This window comes from Oryctolagus cuniculus, chromosome 13, assembly GCF_964237555.1.
Source record: "Oryctolagus cuniculus chromosome 13, mOryCun1.1, whole genome shotgun sequence".
In the NCBI taxonomy this organism is placed as follows: domain Eukaryota; kingdom Metazoa; phylum Chordata; class Mammalia; order Lagomorpha; family Leporidae; genus Oryctolagus; species Oryctolagus cuniculus.
The window spans coordinates 55,949,001-55,965,522 of NC_091444.1; the positions used below are offsets into that span (position 1 = coordinate 55,949,001).

At 39.4% G+C, this 16,522-nt stretch overlaps 1 protein-coding gene across 1 annotated transcript in view; it reads left to right on the plus strand.

Moving 5' to 3' along the window:
* Positions 1-16,522, plus strand: part of OPN3 (opsin 3) — a 49,576-nt gene that overhangs the window by 10,056 nt on the left and 22,998 nt on the right. The window lies entirely within an intron of this gene.

Genomic DNA, 16,522 nt, shown 5'->3' on the forward strand with positions numbered 1-16,522 from the left:
CAATTCTAAATGTTAATCAAAAAAACTATTTCCAAACATGTGTGGCAGAAAGTTTTACAGGTCTGAATGGGAAGAAATTATTGGTGAAATGGACTTTGTTTCTTCTCTTAGTTGTCAGGCATCACGGATAATAATAGAGAAATGACACATCCCAGGCCATCAGCAGGAAGACATAACATCTAAAGTGTGGTCCTCAATCTAAGAACATATACTGCATTCAGGAGTCTTGGAACCCAGGGAGTTGAAGATAGGACTTGAAAAAGGGGTCAGTTGTGGCCTGAGGGTGATGTGCCAGGAAACTTGTGGTAAGGATAGATCTCAGATTATGAAGATGCACACAGACCCTTTCATCCAGTCAGCTTGAGATCCAAGTCAGGGTGATTTAAGTCAATAGATGTCAAATACCAACTATGGGTTATGAATTGGGACTATACTAGGGGCTAGAAATTTAAAGATGAAAAGGGCAAATTCTAACACTCGGAGGAACATTCAGTTTATGCTAAGGTTCCTTTTACCTTTTGAGTGTTTTAAGACATTTCAGTAACTACCAGTACCCTGTCCCTGCAAAAGAAAGAAGAGCAATCTCTTATTGTTGCAAGGCTTTCCTTTTAAAGGGTGCCAAAATCTTTTATTACACAGTTGAAAAGCAGTGACTGAAAGATTAAAAATTGGGCTTCTTTGACATCTATTTCTGCGATATTCAGTTAATTAAGTTTCTGACCATCAGTCGCTTTCCCTGTTGCCTGGGGAAGGGTTCAAGAGAAGGTACAAAAGATTAGGTCCAGAAGCACAAGTCATTGAAGTGCAACAGAATAAGAAGTGTAAAGAAATCAAAATGAGAATAAATCAGTGTTAAGACCAAGAAATTTTGATTGGGATGTTTTATTTACCTTCTTGTTGGGTCAGGTGGAAGTCATGCTCCTATTGGCATTGAAGTAGCTACTTCCTAAGTTTTCACTCTATCATTTTTATCTTCATTTAAAGGAGGCAGTTGTGTCCAGTATAGTTCCATTTTACCAACAACCAAATGTATTCACATTTTGAAAGCTGGGGGCACAGAACCTTCAGCTTTCTGTAAGGCACAAATAGTACAGAAGGTGAGTGATTCAACTGAAAGAATGTGACTGTAACATGCCTATTATGACAGCAATTGTGCTGTGGCATTTGTAGGAATGATTTTTCCCCGACAGCTACATTTTCTTAATGTGATCCTCAGGACAACTGTTTCAGGTAAGAAAGGGCAGGTGCTTGTACTTAACTCTATGTATAAGACCTGGAATTAAGTGATTTGCTTGAACTCCTAGTAAGTATTCAGTTCCATCAATAAGAATTGACATTTTACTGTCTGCTTTGCCACCATCTCAAAATAGTGATTTATTGCATATAATCAAATGTAATATATAAATCACTATTTTAAAAGTGGTGGCTTCTAGAAATTTTTTCAAAAGATTTATTTTTATTTGAAAGAGAAGTAGAGAAAGAGAGGTTTTCCATTCAATTGTTCATCCCCAAATGGCTGCAATGGCTGGAGCTGCACTGATCCGAAGCCAGGAACCAGGAGCTTCCTCTGGGTCTCCCATGCAATTGCAGGGGCCCAAGAAGTTTGGGCCATCTTCTACTGCTTTCCCAGACCATAGCAGAGAGCTGGATCGGAAGTGGAGCAGCCAGGACTCAACCTGCACCCACATGGAATGCTGACACTGCAAGTGGCTGCTTTGCCCACTATGCCACAATGCCAGCCCCTAGAATTTTAGAGTACATTTGTTTTCAACAACAAAAAGTCCTGTAAATGAAAATCTGTGATTAAAGTGGATCGATGTGGTTGAAAAGAGAAGGGAGTTGATTATTTAAACTCAAAGCTGAAACAAAACAAACTCTTTATTTCATATTTAGTCAAGAACTTCCTTATGTTTAATTATTAGTTCTTGCTGTTACCCTATGACTTTTTACATTTGTTGCTGAATATATATTTAAATAGATGCTGAGCAACTGTTTAGTATTAATAAAAGCATATGCATTCCAGAGAAAGAAGGAATGACAGTGCAACAGGGTGATGAGAACCTCTTTACAGTTCAGTGACAAAGAGCCACCTCTTTAGACATTTTATAAATAGGAATCTTTGTTTTATAAAATCAGTTTTTCTTACAGGTATATAAACTAAAGCCCTTATTTATTCATTCCTGATATTTAAAAACAATAGGAATATTACTAATGCAGTATGGGAAAATATTTTTATATAAGTTTATTTATATCTAAGTTCAATTTGTATTCAGTTTTTTGTAGCAATTTCAGTATTTTTGTTACCCAATTTTTTTTTAACTTTTATTTAATGAATATAAATTTCCAAAGTACAGAATATTGATTACAATGGCTTCCCCCCCATAATGTCCCTCCAACCCGCAACCCTCCCCTTATCCACTCCCTCTCCCCTTCCATTCATATCAAGATTCATTTTTGATTCTCTTTATATACAGAAGATCAGTTTAGCATACATTAAGTAAAGATTTCAACAGTTTGCTCCCACACAGAAACATAAAGTGAAAAATACTGTTTGAGTACTAGTTATAGCATTAAGTCTCAATGTACAGCACACTAAGGACAAAGATCCTACATGAGGAGTAAGTGCACAGTGACTCCTGTTGTTGACTTAACAAATTGACACTCTTGTTTATGGCCTCAGTAATCACCCAAGGCTCTTGTCATGAGCTGCCAAGGCTATGGAAGCCCCCTGAGTTCACCGACTCTGATCATATTTAGACAAGGCCATGGTCAAAGTGGAAGTTCTCTCCTCCCTTCAGAGAAAGGTACCTCCTTTTTTGATGACCCATTCTTTCCACTGGGATCTCACTCGTGGAGATCTTTCATTTAGTTTTTTTTTTTTTTTTCCCCCTGAGTGTCTTGGCTTTCCATGCCTGAAATACTCTCATGGGCATTTCAGCTGGATCCACATGCCTTAAGGGCTGATTCTGAGGCCAGAGTGCTGTTAGGACATCTGCCATTCTATGGGTCTGCTGTGTATCTCACTTCCCATGTTGGATCATTCTCCCTTTTTTATTCTATCAGCTAGTATTTGCAGACACTATTCTTGTTTATGTGATCCCTTTGGTTCTTAGTCCTATCATTATGATCAATTGTGTACAGAAATTGATCACTGGGACTAGTGAGATGGCATTGGTACATGCCACCTCGATGGGATTGAATTCGAATCCCCTGGTATGTTTCTAACTCTACTATTTGAGGTAAGTCAGCTTGAGCATGTCCCGAATTGCACATCTCTTCCCTCTCTTATTCCCACTCTTATATTTAACAGCAATCACTTTTCAGTTAAGTTTCAACACTTAAGAATAACTGTGTATTGATTACAGTATTCAACCAAAAGTATTAAGTAGAACAAACAAAAAAAAATACTAAGAGGGATAACATATTAAGCTGCTCATCAACAGTCAGGGTGAGGGCTGATCAAGTCACTGTTTCTCATAGTGTTCATTTCACTTTAACAGGTTTCCTTTTTGGTGCTCAGTTAGTTGTCACCTATCAAGGAGAACAAGTGGTATTTGTCCCTTTGGGATTGGCTTATTTCACTCAACATAATGTTTTCCAAATTCCTAACAGGGATCACTTTTCAGTTAAAATTTAAACACCTAAGAATATAATTGTGTGTTAATTACAGAGTTCAACCAATGGTACTAGAACAAAAAAAAATACTAAAATGGATGAAGTATTACATTGTACATCAACCGTCAGGACAAGAGCTGATCAAGTCACTGTTTCTCACAGTGTCCATTTCACTTCAACAAGTTTCCCCTTTGGTGCTCAGTTAGTTGTCGCCAATCAGGGAGAGCATATGATATTTGTCCCTTTGGGACTGGCTTAATTCCCAATGTTTAAGAAGAAGCATAGGGGAATATGCTGCTGACATGAGTCAGAAATCTTGTTTTTAGGCAATTGATAATAGTTAATTTCCTAGAATGAAGGAAAGTGTTATGGAGAAATGTGCTGTGTGTCCTGGTTTTTTAATAGCTCATTTTATGATGGCATGATATTTATCAAGCTGTCTACTGCTGAAATGTAAATACCAACAGTTTATTAAAAACAAAAGTCAAACAATGAAAACTGCACTGGAAACCATTTGTTGTGAGATTACAATATCCTTTAGGCAGTGTCTGCTCTACCTGTACTTTACCTACAGTTTCTTGCATATCATAGACATCCAAAAAAGAAAAAAAAAATAAAAACACTTTGCTAACTGAAAGGTCAACTGGCTCCTTCCAGCACCTTTTCCGTATCAACTTGTTACTCTTTTATATACCAGCCTGAGGAATAGAACCAAAGAGGCCCATCTCTGAAAAGCATTTTGTCAGTCATAATGTATTTTTACTAGAGAACATTAGTTTTAGGATAAGTTTTGTAATTTAATAAAACTTTTAAAACATAGCATAATCTATTTTAAAATAATAAAAACCATAACAGTAGAATATAAGATGTTTCATTTAATAATTTTATTCATTTTCTCCCATGAGAGCAGAGATGGAGATTGTCCAGCCTGAGGGGTATATAAGGCCCATGAAATAATTTGATCTGGCCCTGCTAATAACCACAGGTAGGACTTCAAATTCAATAAATTTATAGCAGGCTAATTTTTAGGTTGATAATTTTGTGAGACCTGTGAATGTTATAAATATCCAAATGGTCCTTGGTAGAAAATGGTCCCCCACCCCCACTAAGAGCAATGGATCTCAAATTAGGGTGCTTTTGCCCTTTCAAGGACATTCTTGGTAATCATATCAAGGCAGGGTGTACTACTGAGAGTGGGTAAAGGGCAGGGGTGCTGTTCAGAATCCTATAATGCACAAGATAGCCCCTCGCCACAGAATTATCCAGCTCCAAATGTCAATAGTGCCAAGATTGGTAAACTACATTAAAGTGTTCATAAGGAATCTGTTTTGTTTTTTTTTTTATGTTCCCCACTTCTGCCTCAAGTCTTCTGACCCCATAAGTCCCTCTTCAAAGGGTCACTGTTGATAGGAATGGTTGTCTTTGGTGTTCTGTGTAAATCCCCCCTTCCTCCATCACCCCTTGCCAGTCAACAATGGCTCCCTGCTGGAGGTTTATGACAACTTGAACAAAATTCCAAGAATTAGGGAATGTTTCTAATTCTGCCCCAGTAATCAGATATAGATTAGGAATTTGGAGGCTTTCAAAAATCATTCCTTAAATGGAGTAATAACAGTAATTCCGGCAAAATAAAGAAATGAGAAGGTACTTTTTTTTTTTGGACAGCCAGAGTTAGTGAGAGAGAGAAAGGTCTTCCTTCCGTTGGTTCACCCCCAAAATGGCCGCTTCGGCCAGCAATCTGCGCCGATCCAGAGCCAGGTGCTTCCTCCTAGTCTCCCATGCGGGTGCAGGTGCCCAAACACTTGGGCCATCCTTCACTGCCTTTCCGGGCCACAGCAGAGAGCTGGACTGGAAGAGGAGCAACTGGAACAGAATCCAGCACCCCAACCGGGACTAGAACCTGGGGTATCGGTGCTGCAGGCAGAGGATTAGCCAAGTGAGCCACAGCGCCAGCCAAGAAGGTACTTTACTAATACACTGCAAACAACTACCTCAAAGTCAATGGGAAAATATTTTTCAACCCATGTTTTTGAAGAAAGGCTATTCGTCCATATAAGGCCCATGACACCATTTGGTTTGGCACTGCCAAGGCAACTATAGGTGGCACTCAAAATTCCATAAATTTATATCAGGCTAATTTTAAACTACATAATTTTGTATGGTCCAGTAATGATGTTAAAAATATTCAAATGGCCCTTGGCAGCAAAAAGGTTCTCTACCTGTATGAGTAAACTAATCAAATTATATGTATATAGCAATATCCTGTGAGCTTCAGAGAAGCCAATATTAAGACTAAACCATCTGTAATTGAATTGTACTCAGATTTACCCTCACTAGCAGTTGACCAAGCAATAAGATAGTGCAGCAACTTGATGTTTTATAGATGAGTCTTACCTATAGGCAATACCTCATTGTATGTAATGGCACGAGTCCATATTCTTAATTGATAAGGTCTTTAGATTGTACTGAAAAGTGAATGAAACATTTACTGAGCATGGACTGTATTCTTGTTTTCGCACTAACTTGTACATTTGCTGAGGTGGTAATTTAGCCACTGATGGCTGGCGCTGTGGCTCACTTGGCTAAATTTGTATGATAGTCCTGCTCTAAGTGTTTGCTCTAGTCAGTCAGTCCTCAAAATGTCTTGATTGGGTAGGTGCTATTATTATTCCCATTTTGCAGAAAGGGACACAGTCACTTTGAAGACAAAGAACTTGACCAAAATCACACAGCTGGTAAGTGGTAGAAGCAGGCTTCAAGCCTGGGCAGTATGATTTCATAGCCCAGACACTTCACTCAGGTGGCTACAACTGAGATGTGAGGTGGTCTTCAAAGAGGTGTCAGGATAACTGCAGAAATACAGGTAACAACTGATGTGTCAGGAATAGTTCTCATTTTCTCAACATGCTTCAGTTTTTTTTTAACTTTTATTTAATGAATATAAATTTCCAAAGTACGATTTATGGATTACAATGGCTTCCCCCACATACCGTCCCTCCCACCCACTACCCTCCCCTTTCCCACTCCCTCTCCCCTTCCATTCACATCAAGATTCATTTTTGATTATCTTAATATACAGAAGATCAGCTTAGTATACATTAAGTAAGGATTTCAACAGTTTGCTCTCACACAGAAACATAAAGTGAAAAATAATAGATGATTTTTTTTAAATGATGATGAAATCAGATCAGACCTATTGTCATGTTTAATCCCAGTGAGAGTCAAGTTGGGAGTTGATAAATTTTTTTTTTTTTTTTTTTTTTTTTTTTTTTTTTTTACAGAGGATCAGTTTAGTATACATTAAGTAAAGATTTCAACAGTTTGCACCCCCATAAAAACACAAAGTGAAATATATTGTTTGAGTACTCGTTATAGCATTAAATCTCAATACACAGCACATTAAGGACAGAGATCCTACATGAGGAGTAAGTGCACAGTGACTCCTGTTGTTGACTTTACCAATTGACACTCCTGTCTATGGCATCAGTAGTCTCCCTATGCTCCGGTCATGAGTTTCCAAGGCTATGGAAGCCCTCTGAGTTCTCCGATTCTTATCTTGTTTAGACAAGCTCATAGTCAAAGTGGAGGTTCTCTCCTCCCTTCAGAGAAAGGTACCTCCTTCTTTGAAGACCTGTTCTTTCCACTGGGATCTCACTCGCAGAGATCTTTTTGCCAGAGTGTCTTGGCTTTCCATGCCTGAAATACTCTCATGGGCTTTTCAGCCAGATCCGAATGCCTTTAGGGCTGATTCTGAGGCCAGAGTGCTATTTAGGACATCTGCCATTCTATGAGTCTGCTGAGTATCTCACTTCCCATGTTGGATCACTCTCCCCTTTATTTATTCCATCGGTTAGTGTTAGCAGGTACTAGACTTGTTTATGTGCTCCCTTTGACTCTTAGTCCTTTCATTATGATCAATTGTGAACTGACATTGATCACTTGGAATAGTGAGATGGCATTGGTACATGCTTCAGTTTTTATAACGGTCATATGGGGTAGATACTGAAATTCCCATGTACAGATGGAAAAGCTGACTTCCCAGAGTTACTTAGTGAGAGGTAGAATTCTCAATCTACTGGGGCTGACATTGATGCCCCAATTAGCCACTGTGTTAATAAGTCTGATATCTCAATGACAGAGATAAGCTTTAATGGATGCAGTTATTTTTTAAAAATTTTTAGAATGTTAATATAAAGAACATTTCATTGATTTCATAGATAACAATTCTAAGAAGACAAACATACTCCCCCCCATTCACCCTCCTTTCTTTTATCTCTCTTTTTTTTTTTTTTTTTTGCAGTAACCTAATTTGAATATCCTTTATAATCTTGGGCTTTATGCACCACTAATTGTAGTGTTCAACAAGTAAAAGACCACTGTTCCGCAGCAATATAAACATGGGCTATAAATAGTAATCAAATCATAAGATGTCAGTTTCATTCTTGCACATTCTGTTGTTGTTTTTTTTTTTCTGTACTCTATTAATTACTGCATGTCAGAGAAAAAGAAGATATTTTCCCTCTCTCTAGGGAAATCTGGGAATGCTTCACAAAAGAAAAAAAAAAATTGGGCAGGACGTGGAAGGTTGAGAAGGATATCCACAGGCTGATAGAAGTGACATACCATACAGTGAGAATAGCAGAAACAAAGGCATGGAGGCATCAAGGACATGTCCTCCATGGCTCAAACATGGGGTCCCTGGACTGGTGCAGAGAAGTGGGACATGTAGGAGAGGGCCCAGGCTCAGCAGTCTTGAATTACATGCTAACCAAAACAAGACATTTATTATGTGCTTAAACAGATGCTGTGGAAGGTTTTGCTAGATGAGACTTAACATTTCAAAGCTTAGCCTGATGGCAGCATGGAGAAGGCTGGAGAGAAGATGCAGAGACTAAATGCAGGTGACTGGTAAGGAGGAAGGATGTGAAATGCCTGGGAAGGGCAGGGTGAGGGGAATGAACAAGGCAGAGAATAATTTGGAGTTAGACACACAGGACTTGGAGGTTGATTATACCTTCAAACAAGGGAGAAAGGAATTGAAAATGACTAAAATTATTGCTTTAATACTTGATTAAGTATAATACATTTAGCCAAGACTGGGAACTGGTTTTGAAGAAAAGCAAATGGCTTTTCTTTTTGTCACACAAGGTAATCGGGATGATTCTGGAAGATCTTGGAGGGTTTTGAATGCCATGCTGAGTTTTGACTTTACCCTAGTGGGAAGTCCTTAATGTTATTAAACAAGGAAATCAGTTGCAGTCTCTGGTATTTGTACAAAGGATGAATCAAAGGGAGGCAAGCATGGAAATGGAAAGCCAGACAGAAAGCTATGAAAGTCGTTTGCCAAGAGGTGGTGAGGGTCTGAATTAGATCACTCATGGTCAGGACAGCATAGGGCAGATCTGAGATTGCATGGCAGTAATTGATTGGATGTGGATGCAGCAGGAAAGGAAAAGCAATCCAAAGAAATTTAAGAAGGAGTGATGAGGATGCAAGCATGATGCCCCACCTGATTTTAGGTATACCTTCCCCCCGACCCCTTCCTGGGCTTGTTAAAACTTAAGGATTTGATCCAGAGACTGTCAGTATTTTGATTATCAGAGTCAACCCAAGATATATCAAATAGAAAACAAGCCAATGATAGGAGGGGAGGGAAAGAGACAAAGGCCTGCTGACATGATTTCAGGCCCTAGATTATGTGGCTCTGTGGCTCACTTATTTCCAGAGTCACTTGGACATGCCAGTTACATGTTTCCTTAAAACATGACATAGAAATAGCAGGTGATGCAGAAGAGAGGTGTTAGCAGAACCTAAGAGGACTTTCCTCGAGAGTCTGGTCCAAAGTGTTGATACTGCAAAGAAGTTGGGTAAACTAATGTTTCAATGATTGACTTCTTGATTGAATAAACTCGATAAACAGTACATTAAGCTGAGGCATGTATATGAATCAAATGGGAAGTTGTTTAAAATAAAGATCCTCAGGTACCACTCCGGCGTGTAGGCTCAGGGGGTATTCAAAGGGGAATTGCAATCAATTGCTGGATGAGTGGTGAGTTGTCATGTATTGTGACATAAATAAGAATAAAATGAACAGCTAATGTAATGGTGGTAGAAATTTCTCTGCCAGTGGGGTGTTTTGGCAAGTTGTATGGCAAGCATCGACATTTTTTGTACTCTTCATCTAACATATTGCCAAGAATTAGAGAGGTAATTTTTGATGTATATAAGCATATAGCTAAATGGATTATAATGTCCAGAAATAACACTTACTAAGTGACTGTCATATACTACATACTATTATAAGTGTTATATGCCTGTTAATTAAATTTTAGTCATCCCAGCTCTGTGAGGTAAAGTGTTATTACCCCATTTGGTAGTTAAAGAAATTAAAGTACTAGGGAATTAACTTATTCAAAGGCACACAAAAAGTGGAGAATATGAAACTTCAACCCAGTGCCTTTGAATGCTATGTTAAATGGGCTGTCTTCATGGCAATGTTCAAATGCAAATCACTCAGCATCCAGATGCTGGAAACACTGTTTGCTGCCCCAAAGATGATCAGAAGCTATCCCATCCTCCCTCAGAGGCTGAGGTCAGTCCTTGCAGAAAGGGAGCCTCTCCAGTTTTTTTTTTTTTTTTTTTTGCCATGATTAGACACATCTATTTACAGACCAGTATATTTCTTAATCTGGTCCAATCCTGAGCTCCCACTGTGTGCCCTCTGGAGCCTGCCCTCTGTCTTTAAGATCTCTGAACATTTCTCCTACCCTCTAACTTAAAATTTATCCTGGCTTCCACCAAGGATCCTGATTTCCCAGCTTTCCAACTTTATCCTAGCACCCCATAACCCCCAGGATGAGGTACTAGAGTAGGTGACACCTTGAGTATCACTGCCACTTCCAAAGCATTGCTTCCTCATTCTGTAAAGCCCTTTGTTTCATCCACACTCATCCATTGTGAGATTGCAAAATCTAACTCACGCTATCATACTGATGTGCAAGAAATATTAAGCTTCTTTAGCAATCATCCCTCATTCACGGTCTTATCTCTTCCTGGATCATTCCTATCAGTTGACAGACTAGCCACCATCCCCAATTATCCCTTGACTGTGACTACCTCTTTCTAGTCTTTCTTTAAAAAGCCAGTCTTAAATTACTCACTACCTCCATATTCTCAACGATTTTTTTTAAGTTTTGTAAATTATAAGTTTTTAAATACAGAAAAGTACAAAGGGTAATTACAATAAGTGCCCATGTATCCACCACCACCCAAAATGAACAAATATTCCAACAAATGTTTTAATCTATCTTTAAAGAAATAAAATACTACAGAAAATTCACAACTATGCATTTCCTCTCTCCAGTCCATTTTCTATCTTCTCCTTCCAAGGTCACCATAGGGGTGACCATCACTATAGGTCACGGTTTATTTACCCATTTCTTCCTTTGGGTAGATATTGGATTATTTCTCATTTTTAACTCTAATATAATAATGTTTGCAACGTATCCTTGTAACATCTCTTCCTAACCAATGTACAGTTTTGGGAGCTGCACTATCCAATATGGTAACCCTAGTCACATGTCTCTTGAGCATTTGACATGTATTGAATCTACATTCAGAAGTAAAAATAAAATAGTAAGTTTCAGAGACTTACTATGAGAAATGATATAACATATTTTATATTGAATGCAGATTGAAGTGGTAATATAGTATTTTGAAAATATTAGGGTATTAATTCAGGATGGTATAACAAAGTACCATAAACAGTAGAAATTCAGTTATTTCATTGTTCTGGATGCTGGAAGTTTGAGATCAGGGTAGCAGTATAGTTGGGTTCTGATGAGGGCTATCTGCTAGACTGCAGTCTGCCAACTTCTTGTGTCTTCACCTGGCAGAGAGTGAGCTACCTCTCTGGCATCTTATAAGGGCACTCATCGCATTCACAAGAACTTCTCCTTCATGGCCTCATATCTCATAAACACCCCACTGCACATACTGTCACATTGAGGGTCCTGCTTTCAACATATGCATCTGCAGGAGATTCAGTCTGTAATAGTTGGATGAAGTAAAATGTGTTACTAAAATTAATTTTATCATAGTTTTACTTTTTAAATGGGGCTACTAGAACATTTCAAATAATGTATGTAGCTCACATGATATTTATCCTTAGTAATACTGACTTAGTGGGTATAAGTAAACCTTATTTTCTACTTGCTTCATTCCCACCTTTTACATAAAGGCCTCCCACTTTTCTAGGTCTTGGTTAACTCTTGCTCTCTGAACTCCCGTGATGTTTACGTCCATATGTCTCATATGGCATTTATTTCCACTATACAACTCTGTATTTTATCTTGGTATACTACCTTTTCCCCTTTATACGAAGGGTCATATCTTAGGACTTTGTTTCCTCAGCCCTAAACTCAACGGCCTTGCCTGTTAGAGACACTCAGTCTTGTTTAGGAGTTTAGATACTCCTGGCCTGGTGACCACTTTTATGCTATAATGTGTCCTGGAACAACTGTATCTTATTTACCTAGAATATGCCTCAAATTTCTTTTGCATCCAGGCTTCACTCTCCTCTCCAATATAGGATATAATTCCCTTGGAAATAACATCTGTCTTCACTGTGCCTCCTCCTCCGTGATGAAACTGCTCTCGTCTCCCCTACAAGTTTCTCAGTTCCTCATGGGTCCTGGAGTCTGGGTAACTGGCTGAGCCAAGGCAAGTCTCACATGTATGAGGCTACATCTAAATGTAGATTTAGAAGAGTTCCTTTTCAAATGACATCACCTCCAGCTATTTCCTGAGATGCTGTGTCTAGTTCTACAAAGCATTGCATTAGTATAGCTTATTGGACTAGAAGAAGCAGCAGGATCGCAAGAGGCAAAGCAACGGGTAGAGAGGAACTGAAGTTAGAAATGAATAAAATGTGAAAATCAGAGCAGCCTGTGTCAATCAGAGAATGTCCCTATTCCTCAAGGCTGGCCCGGCTCTGCACCCTGGGGCTCCTGTTGTCACTCTGAATGAGGGAACATATTGTGTAACACTACCCTCCAGTCCCTGTGCAGGATAGCTTTGTGAAATGTTAAACAGATGGTTCTATTCAGTTCTTCTGTGGGGGCGATTTACAGACTTGTAATACACAGCTGCTGAGCAGCAGGTGGGGAGAAAGATAAGCGTGTTTCATTGCCCTGTTGAGGCAGTTGGGGGGTTTCCTTAGTTTTTGAGTGCCAAGAGATGAGAGAATGTTGATATGAAAAGATCTCTAAAGAACAAAAGCACAGTAGCACTGATACATAGGCTGCTTCCCTGCCTGGGGAGATCCTGTTATATCTGAAAAAATACATATAAACTGATCTCTCCACTGGGGGCTTAGAGCATATCTGTTCATTCTGCTTATTGCACAGAATCATTCCAGAGAGTGCTGAGGTCCTTAAATATCTTTGCAACCTTATGCTACTGCCTAGACAAAGAGACATAGAATGGGGTGTGCTGTTGCTATGCTGCAAATGATGGTGGTCAGGACTAAGGAAGGATGTCAGGGGCTGAAATGCAGACAGGCTGTGTGGGCACAAACCACACTATCTAGACATTTGCACTGTTCTGATGATCAGGTCTAGAAAGGAAAACCAGGCAAATGAGCAAATAGCCATGAGGTTATATTAGAGAAGATTTGATTTGAATCTAGAGCAGTCATTCTGAAAGTCAGTATCATCGGTGGAGTCTTTATTATATAGATTCCTGAGTTCTGTCTCAGGCTTCCTGAATCATTCAAGAGCAAAGCTTTGGAAGTAGCAATTTAAACAATCTCCCAGGAGATGTGTAGGTAGCTATTTTAAGAGCTGGCCTTTGAAAACACTTTTCCTATGGAGGGAAAGAGATCTGCTGCTCTGATTTAGAGAATTTTAAATTGAACAGCAAAAGGGAAAGTTAAAGTTAATCCCAATTTGATGATGTGGAAGAAAAGCTTGAAATCTTAGAATCCAAATAGGTCTAGGAGTCAGCCTTGGGCAAGGTATCTCCTATTTGTTAAGCTTTCTTCCCCTACCTTCAATTTTTTTTAAGTTCTTTTTCATTTGACATTCTCAGCTCAAGATAACTAAGACTTTCAAAAAGGAAACAATATTTTTTTTTCTTTCCTATCCAAATTGTCCCAAACTGGTCACTAAGATGGGTTTTACTTAATGCTACCACTTCTCACTTTTGTTTTTTAAATCTCAATACTTTTGTCTAAGCATTGCACTTCCCAGGCTATATAGCAAGCATGTTTGCCCTTAACACATGCTGATGAGCTTCTCATCTTCTATTGCCATTCTCCTTTTATGGTCCTAAGGGGTCTTCGGGTTGATTACTTATTTTCTGGTCCATTACTTATAAACACAATTATAGTTGAGTGTTACATTTATTCTTGAGAGAAAAGTGACAGTGGGCCACTGACTGGATATTCTTCACTTGAGTCAGCAACACAGAAGACAAAATGGAGTTGATGTTATTATCGCATACTATAGAATCTAAACTCTTAAGTTTCCTTGAGAGCTTTATTGATTATAAATGACTATATGAAGATTTAAACCAGTGCCTCTAAGGGTGCCTCATGTTTTTGATTTTCGGTTCTTTAATTTGCTATGATATTTCTTCACTTGGTGCCAAGTTAGCAGTCCAGGAAGGACTGTTAGAAACTACACTAGGTCAATTGGCTATTCTACCATTCACTCATGTGTTGATTTGTTGATTCTTTTCATGGAATTAAAAGACCACAAGCTTCTCCAATGATCACAACCAACTTGCTTTGTTAGGGGAAAAAAATGCAGTAGAGCTCTGGATTAGCAGTCAGAAGATCTGGATTTTCTTCCAAGCAGAAGCTACTAATCTTATAACCTTAGGTTAGTCATGAATCTCATTTTCCCACACTCTAGTCAAATGTGGACAATGAGCTTTTCCTGCCTCACATATTTGTGAAGCTCTGATGAGAGTAATATAAGGAGTAGTATTTGAAAGTCATAAGAAATCATATCAAATGAGGTTATCATTGGGATTGGAGAACAAGATATGATAAATCTAATAGGAATAGATTTTTAATAATCAAAAATTATCTTTTGATGTCAAGTAGTATTTGGAGTTTAAATAAAGATCCATTAGGAAAAAGATCAGGGAGTTGGCCTTGTTTTATGTTTTTCTAACCTATATATTGGCACTGTCCATCAGGAATACTATTTTCTTTTTGCTGGCACCTGACTGTGGCTATTTCTAAGCAGCATTTCACCTTAGTGTTTGGCTCTTTACAGAGGCTTGCACTAGGATTTTTTCTTCTTTGGTTTAGAGGATATCCTAGTATGGTTACATGGACATAAACTTTATCATCAACAAGCATCCCATGTGAACTGTTCCAAGTACCAAGGAGGATGTCAAGATATAAAAAGTATGGTGCTTCGGGCCGGCGCCGTGGCTCAATAGGCTAATCCTCCACCTTGCGGCGCCGGCACACCGGGTTCTAGTCCCGGTCGGGGCGCTGGATTCTGTCCCGGTTGCCCCTCTTCCAGGCCAGCTCTCTGCTGTGGCCAGGGAGTGCAGTGGAGGATGGCCCAGGTGCTTGGGCCCTGCACCCCATGGGAGACCAGGAAAAGCACCTGGATCCTGGCTCCTGCCATCGGATCAGCGCGGTGCGCCGGCTGCAGCGGCGGCCATTGGAGGGTGAACCAACGGCAAAAGGAAGACCTTTCTCTCTGTCTCTCTCTCTCACTGTCCACTCTGCCTGTCAAAAAAAAAAAAAAAAAAAAAAAAAAAAGTATGGTGCTTATAATCTAATAGGAGAGATAGACATGAGCAGCAGAAGGTATCCCAAATGTTTGGGCCCCTGCCATCCATGTGGGAGACCTGAAAGTAGCTCCTGGCTCCTGACTTTTGCCTGGCCCATCCCTGGCCATTGCAGTCATCTGGGGGATGAATCAGCAGATGGAAGATCTCTCTGTCTCTAATCCTCTCTCTTTGTAACTCTGGCTTTCAAACAAAAACATCTTTAAAAAAAAATAAAACAGGAAAGAGTGAAGGTACAGAGGCAGAGAAGAAAAGAAGCCATATAGGACAGAATACACTCCCAAGCTAACCACAGACCACAGCTTCACAAAGAACCGAGTGGATCGATCAGAATCTTGCAGGACATCTTCATAGATGCAAGGTGAATCTGGTACAGTTAAAAACAATCCATGGGATAGGAGAGGAGTGCAAGCAATTTAATCTCTGGCTCCTTCTTGTTTCTTCACCCTTTCCCTTGGTTTTAGTGCATGGAGTTAAGCAGTTATCAAGGGGGAAAAATGCTAAGTGTCAAATCACAGTCAAATTAAACAGTCTAAAACTGGCATCTCTCTCCAAATGCAGCTATAGGAAGACAAGGAGTCAAGTTGGAAGCCAGAGGAGTCAGAGATTAAGGAGAGCCAATAATGAAAGAAAGTTAAAAGAGGGGAGAGGAGCCTGGAATGATTTCCAAGGTACTGCACAGTTGCCCAAGGAGCCCACACTCAGTGTTTTATCAGCTGCATTAACAACTATTTATCTTTGCCTCCCTAATTGAAAAAAAAAATCACTAGATTTAATGGGTTAAAAAATGCACTTTCCTTCAACATGAAATACCAGTGAAGGGCAGCATAACTGAAACTGTACAGCTGTCTTCAGCCATGGGAAATGAGCTCACAGACCACACCATGAGGACTGTCTTGTCACCTGTCCTGGTAAGCTCCTAGTTTTTTGTTTTTGTTTTATGAAAGAGAGAGAGAGATCTTCTTATCTGCTGGTTCCCTTCCCAAATGCTTGTAATGGCCAAGCTTGTTTGGGTCCACCAAATTCAGGAGCAGGGAACTCAAAATCCAGGTCCCCCAGATGCATAGCAGGAAGCCATTGGCAGGAAATTGGG